Source organism: Gambusia affinis, linkage group LG06 (assembly GCF_019740435.1).
Source record: "Gambusia affinis linkage group LG06, SWU_Gaff_1.0, whole genome shotgun sequence".
NCBI classification, from domain to species: domain Eukaryota; kingdom Metazoa; phylum Chordata; class Actinopteri; order Cyprinodontiformes; family Poeciliidae; genus Gambusia; species Gambusia affinis.
Genome location: NC_057873.1, coordinates 27,343,378 through 27,351,064, shown reverse-complemented (window position 1 = coordinate 27,351,064; position 7,687 = coordinate 27,343,378).

The window sequence follows — 7,687 nt, the reverse complement described above, 5'->3', positions numbered from 1 at the left end:
GATTAGAGCCAGTGGGGGGGAGAAGATGGTCTCAGAAGATTAATGTCAGTATTCTGAGATTAAAGTTCAAATTCAAAGGTGAGCCATGGGAACGTTCTTGTTCATTTATGTCACTTTGTTTTGTTTTTGTAATGTCTTTGTCATTCTTTGTGGAAAAAGGGGACAAAATCGATTTGGCGGTGCTTCAATCTTTCATGGCTGATTCCCCAGTAAAAGAGTTTGACAAGAACATTTAACCCATAAAATAAGTGAGAATTCTTTATATTTTCAGTGGACCTGATCCTCTTCCACAGCATGAAGTTCTGTACTGTTCAAACTCAGTACTGCCTCTAATGCTAACATCTTAGCAAGCTAGGAAACATCCTTTATGACGTCCTGTTTATCTGACATTCTTGTTTTGTTTTTTGTTGTTGTTGTTTTTTAAGTTGTTCACATTAAAAGTTTATCCTTTACATCTGCCTGTGTCCTGTGTTCTGTTTTAGGCCAAGTATCTCCTTATGGCCGCAAACAAAACTGCTGTTCATTTTCAACTGTGCAGTTTCCAGAACAATAACAACTGGAGGCATAAACAAAAGCATTTTCAGCCCAGTGGATATGTAATCACATTTAGATTTATGTGAGTAGCAGCTGTGCAACATTCCTGCAACGTGATTCCACGGTGCGGCTTCCTACCGAGGGATTCCTCACGATATTCAGGGAAAGCGGTTTTATCCTACTAGATAAGTCGCGTTTCGTGCACACAGGTGCACAGTGAGGCGCATTGCGCATCTGAGCCGCCGTCGGTTTCCGACAGGAACTTCCTGCTGTGAGGATACAAATCATCCGCTGTGAGGAAAGTCTTTGCAGCTTCCAGCATTTCTTTCTTTTCTTTTAATGTGTTCTGTGTCAGCGGCTCAGGCACAAAACGCGAGAAGCTGGTTGCGTCAATGCAGTTTAACTCCCCAGACAGGATTTAATGTGCTTTTGTTTGACCTTCAGCCATTTTAATTCTGAACAATGCCATCTGGAAAAAAAACGTAACATTTCTTAAAAATTGCAATATTTCTTGCCAGTCATCTCAGAAAGTAGAATGGTCATTTGGTAGAGATTCATTACACACAGAGTAACATGTTTCAAGCAGTTTTAATGATTATGGCTTATAGGTAACTAAAACCAAAGACATTCAGTGCCTCAGAAGATTAGAATATCACGTAAGTCCAATCAAAAACAGACCGTTTTCCCTGTTCCTTCTTCCTTTCACTCAGTTGAGTGTATGCTGAGATTCAGAACAACGAAACCACCATCTTCTCCAGAAATGAGTTTTGTGGCTCTCCTTCCTCATGAACGTTGTTCATAGCTGCGTTCCCATTAGAAAGGTGCGCAAAACTTTGACAAAACAACATAATTTTGCAATTAGGGTGTTTACATTAAATTAGATGCGCAATAAGATCAAATGTGAATAAGTTTGTTCACGTGATAAGTCATTAAAAACATGCTGTGCCATTTTCTTTCAACTACTTCCTGTCCTCTTCATGGTTTGCTGCAGTGGCTACATCCGGTTGTCGATCATGTGATCCGGGTGTTTTAAAATAAAGTGTTTCCGTTGCAGTTTTACAAAATAAACCAATTTCGACACGATCATAAAACCCACCTCTTCCTAGCGACTTTTTTTAACTGAAAAGCTAGAGTTGTTTTTTATCTTCCTAATTTCAGTTTGCACCTGCGTCAGTGGGAAACCCGGTTAACGACGACAGTCTTCCCCATTCTTCCATCCGGCTGATTCAGAGATAGAGACAGCTTGAAGTCTTTGCAGGTGTTTTGAGTTAATTAGCTGATTGTGACGCTACGAGTTTCCATCGACTACCTTTTACAGTATTTAAATTTTCCTTTGGATTTTCTCTGTCTGTAAGTCATGATTGTCAAAATTACAGAAAAATCAGGGCTGGGAATCTATCCCTCTGTGTCTGATGATTGTTAGAAATGGTTGTTCTAACAATCTTTTGTTAGAACAACCATTCTAACAAATGGTTGCTGCTTGTTTGTGTGTGTGTGTGTGTGTGTGTGTGTGTGTGTGTGTGTGTGTGTGTGCGTGTGTGTGTGTGTGTGTGGGTGTGTGTGTGTGCGTGCGTGCGTGTGTGTGTGTGTTTAACCTGCTTTAAAAATAGCATAAATCATGTGAAAATGAACAATTCAAAGGCAGATTTTGCAACCTACAGGGTCATATTTCTGTTTCCAAACATTTTTGTGCAATGAATGATCACAAACGGTACAAAAATAAAAATTCACATACACACTTCAACCTACACACAAAATCACGGCCCAATGCGCCCAGTTGGTGCAATCAATACACGAGCACTGCTCTTCTTTTCTTTTTTTTTCCCAACATCCCTCATGTTTGAGCCTGAGTCATGTGCCTCCTTGTTATGTCGGCGTTAAGTCCGCCCACTGGTCATCTCGCAGACTATGAGGCATCTGCAGAGCGCAAGCATCCGCCGCATCAATGGGAGCTTCATGCTGAACCAAAGGAGGATGGGATTTTAAGGCTTTGAACTGTTTGGGTTTTAAATGTTTGGCAAATCAAACAAGAGAGAAACTTAACCTGGAGAGTTTCATGAATAGATTAGTCACAAAAACAGAATCTTTATGTGGCATTTGGAGTTGTTATTTCCTCAGATGTAACAAGTTAAACAATTGTTTTTTCTTTTTTTTGGGGGGGGGGGTCAATTAAATGATTAAGATTTTTTTTTTCAAACCCACCTTAGGAGGGTGTTTTTTTGTTGGTTTTTTGGCGCGATTGACAGCAGGCCGGGTTGGTCAACGCCTCCCAGTCAACTATCAGTGCGGTCTACATGTGAATGTGTTCTGGCCATAAATTACAGCGATGTGTGGGAAGATGGGCGAAGGCGGCCAGAGGCTGAAAGAGAACGCAGGCAGGTATGTGGGGGGGCGGAGGTGCTAATGGGAAAAAAAAAAAAGAAAATAAAACTAAAGAGCACAATGCAGCGCTGCGAGTTTGACAGAGAAGCAGACAGGCTTCTGACGCATTCAAGTCTGAGTTAACGTGAGGCCAGCAGGATGCGACTAGTCTGTGAGGCAGAAGAGCTTTGATTCATGATTCAGTCCTGATTGCATTTTTTTATTTTTTATTTTTATTCTGACTGTGAAACACCAAAGTGTCTAAGTGTCAATTTTTAAGAGATGATTAGAGTCTGATCAGAGGGGAAATATGTAAGAAAGACTAAAGAGACTAAATTTGCTAAAACTTTAGGCACAACAGCCGAAATGTTTTTGCCAATGAGATGTTTGAACAAACATGTACTACCAGACTTGTCAAATCAAGAAATTTACTAAAACAAACAAATCTATCTGGTGACATGAAATAAGACTTTTCAAAGAGCTTCACGCCTTGCAAAGTCTAATGGACAGTGCTGTTCTGTGGTCTTAGATGTGTGCCAAAAAAGTTGCTCCCGCTATTTTCTAACAAACGGTCCTTCCTGATGGAGTCTGATCATTTACCACAACAGGTATGGAAAACCACAAATGCAAAACTTAAATCATACACAAATCTATTTAATCTCTTTACATTAAATAAATAAAAAAAATATCGATTTTTATTTAAATATTTATCTCAGCTTGAGTCATGTAAAACTGATTTAATAAGTTTTACATTGCCATGGCAACGATCAGGGATATGCTGTGACCACGGGGTTGAAGAAAGTTTTTGATCGTTGCTTTCCAGGAAAGGATTCCAACGAAGGTTACCATCAGGATGATGAAGACGATTTGTTTTGGGAAGGTCTTCCAACCAATGCCCAAGAACAAACCGACCCGGCTGGAGAGGTTTGTTCTGAAAAGGCGACAGAGGTTTGTGGGACCGCAGACTCTCACCCGACAAGGACTGGACGAGAAAGTACAGAGGACAACGGTACTGTCTCTGGGCAAACCGACCCGGCTGGGGAGGTTTTCTCTGAACACCCGACCAATGTCTGTGAGACCACAGACATTGGTGTGACAAAGACGGTACGAGACAGTACCGAGGACAATTGTACTGTCTTTGAACAAACTGACCCGGCTGGGGAAGTTTGTTCAAAGACGACCGTACACCAGGAGGGTGAGAGTACAGTCACAGAGAAATCTAACCCGGCTGGGGAGGATTTGTCTGCGGCTGACCTCGCAGCCAAAGCTGGGGCTGAAGTAACAGCACAAGCTTTGGTTTCGTGGGTTCCAGCTCTGTCCTTTCAAAAGTGCTCTACTCTGAAGAGCACTTTTACAAGCGCTTTTCCAATTCCAAGTTCCCTGGACGGGGAACCTATTTCAGAAGAAGATGGAGTCATGAATTTGTCCAAGAAACCCTCTCTACATGCTAGGATCACCGTTGCGTTGGAAGTTAACTGTTCTCCGGATGTTAAAGCAGAACATAGAGTTGGCTCGGATCTCCCAGATGTAGGCAGGACCGCAATTGCAGGACACGGACAGACAGAGGAGAACTTCTTCAAGTTCTCCAACGATCTCCAGAACAGCTGGGTGGGTGCTGCCTTCCAGAGTGTCCTAAACCTGAGCGTCACCAGCAGGTGTCTTGCTCAGGAAAGGGTTTTTCTGGAGGCATCATCCATCCCGGTTTGTGCGAGTCTCATCCTCTCGGCTGTCCGTAACCCCAGCAAATTCAAAGTCAAATTTCTTTTAGGTCATGTCTGATACATAACGCCACTGAAGGTAACGTACTTACTTTATTGTGCTATGAAATGGCACTAAGTGCCTGGAAAACACATAACACCGCCCCTTTAAATCTGATGGAACGGCTGCTGCGTGACTTTAAACAGGAAATTTATGATGGAAAACCGTTCAGCGTGCATGAATTAAACCAAATGTCCGTTTAAAAATATTCCACGGCATTAGAAAATCATTGCCAGTTATCATAAATGCTTGGCAACAGTCGCCGCTGCATGGGGTGGCACAACTAGCTCTCAGGCTCGGAGGGCAACCTTCTACCAATCAATAAAATCATTATTGATTGATAGTATCTAGTATATAGTCTTGTGTGTACAATAAGAAATGTGTAAGAAAACAGGAAAAACACAACTGGCTGTGTGTGTGTGTGTGTGTGCGTGTGTGTGTGTGTGTGTGTGTGTGTGTGTGTGTGTGTGTGTGTGTGTGTGTGTGTGCGTGCGTGTGTGCGTGTGTGTGCGTGTGTGTGTGTGTGTAAAAATAGGAATTTCAGTCAGGACTTTGTCAGATCGTGTTCCCCAGTGTGGCTTTATGTCTGCCAACGTCTCTGGTTTCAAACTTTGTAACAGGAGAAAATCATGGCAGTGCAAGAGGCTAAGTACTTCAGTTAACCCCCAGAGTATCTCATTTCATCCACTTTGACCTCAGTCTGTGTCTAGAAATTATTCATTAATCCCCTTTAATTTATTTGCTTTCTCAGCTCTGTTGACTCTGTGAACTTTTGTTTCCACAGATTCCCAGCAGGGCAGCAAGGAAATGCATCGAAACTAATAGAAAAGTACCAGCATGCTTGTCGTCCCTGTGTCAGTAAAAAGTATTCAGAGTGCAAATAAAATGTATTTTTTCTTTCTCCTCCTGTGTGTGTTATGGTAGGTTGAATTATGCTCAACGACTGAATATGACGCTTCCCATTTTATTATTTTTCTGTGCAGGCACAGTTTACTCATGCCGTCACGTACGCCTTGACACTGACACATGACCTGAACTCTCAAGGGCTTAGTTTCATCGTCTAACCTCCGACACGGTTTGTGTGCAAACATGAATCATGCGTACACACGTTTCCACGCCAACCGAAGCTCCGCCACTGAACGTAGGTGGGCATATCAGCGCAATTAGCCCGTGTGGTGAAGTAAACATAAACAGATGTAATTTGTGCCGCGTTAGTTTAGAAGCAAAACGATTTTATGAAGAATGAAATGATTCAATAAGACATCTCGGCGTATAATCACCGCTGACTGGTAGATTATGTAATTCTTTAAATAAACTCAAGATTAGTTTAGAAAAATATGTGTTTTTGCAGATTTTGCAAAAGCAAATCATCTATTATCAATACTGCAACCTCCATCAAACCAGAAATTCTTATAAATACTTTATATTAATTTTAAATATATTTCCAGTTGCATTAAACCTGAAGTATGTAACTTTTATAATAAATATGTTTGTTACATTTTTGGTAAAACTGTCACTTTGTTGTGATAGTAAAATATGAGCTCCATTATCTGTGAAAAGTTCAAACTCCTCCACTTCCTCCCTGTTCTGCTACTGATGTCTGAAGAAATGCACCACTCCCAATCGAAAACAACCAATCAGAGTCAGGAGGAGGGTCTTAGCGCTGTCAGTAGGCCTCAGGAACTCGCTGCTAAATGTGCTAATGGTGGAGAAACAACTTACCTTTACAGGAAAAATGTTTATCTGGCCATGCCAACTAGACTGAGCATTCATAACAGGCTATGCTAGCTGCAGAGCCACATGAGATTGTGATTGACAGCGCTAAGACCCGCCTCCTAACTGGGTTTTTTTTTTTCCAAGTTGGCACTGGTAGTTCTGTGATTTTTTTCACAGATCACCTGTCCCATGCCATACTGTCACGACTTAGTGACAGTTTCAACAAATAAGGGCGTGGGGGGGATTTCTATAGACGTTACATACTGCAGCTTTGACTTTGAGTCATGCCTCAAGCACCAGGTCTTCACAAAGGTGAGTGAAAAATCGGCTAAATGTTCACATGTTGTCAGCCATACGGGTTAACAGTACAACTCTACAGCCCCTGGTGTGACAGTTACATGGCTAATGCTCCTCATCTCAGAGTGGACATCTGACACAAAGGTCCATAGCAACAAGCTATGGAGCTTTTCCCATTTATTCACAGTAAACACAATAATCAGTTGCTGCTGACACGCTGTTGAGCCCTGCAGCTTTCACAGATGAATGCTAAAGCCTTAAATAGAGTGTTGTTTTGTGATCCAGTTAGCTAACACTGCATAATGTGCCCTGTTATTTCATTCTGTTGCTTTTATTGTTTTGCTTGATGTCTCTTGGTTTTCTGAATTTTCTTGCAGCTTAAGCAACAACGTTCAACAAAAGCGTGTTTGAATATTCCAGAAACTGCCCTTAAATTGCCATCAGTTTGGTCTCAGTAGATGTCTTACATACCCCGGGATAAGCATGAAACACAATAATGACATTGCTGCATCCATTCTTCAAACAATTTGAATAATTAAATAACAAATACTTAAATAGCACATTTTTACAAGAAAAATGTCAGAGAATATTGCCTACTAGTGAAAACTAAAGTTGATGTTAGTCACAAAGTTTGAAGAAAGTAAAACTCACCTTCGCATCTCGGTGATTCTCTGAATTGGGTTCATTCTGGGATCTCGGGTTACTTAAGAAAAATACCACAAAAAAAATTGCGTTTTTGAACACTGCATCTATTGAACGACTCTTTGAGCCTCCAGGAAAATATGTCTCCCCACCTTATGCATGAAATCCCAAACGGTATTACGAATTTCATTACTTATGTTTCAAAGATTGTTCTTTACAACAATAAATATCATTTACTTGTGTAACAGTGTTGAAAGGTTGAGCTTGACGACGACGATCTATGGATAAAAATAATCCAATATAGGTAAGAAACCTTCCTAACACTTACATCTCTTTTACAGTGTGAGTGAGAAAAGACTGAAGAGCTGAGGAAATTGGA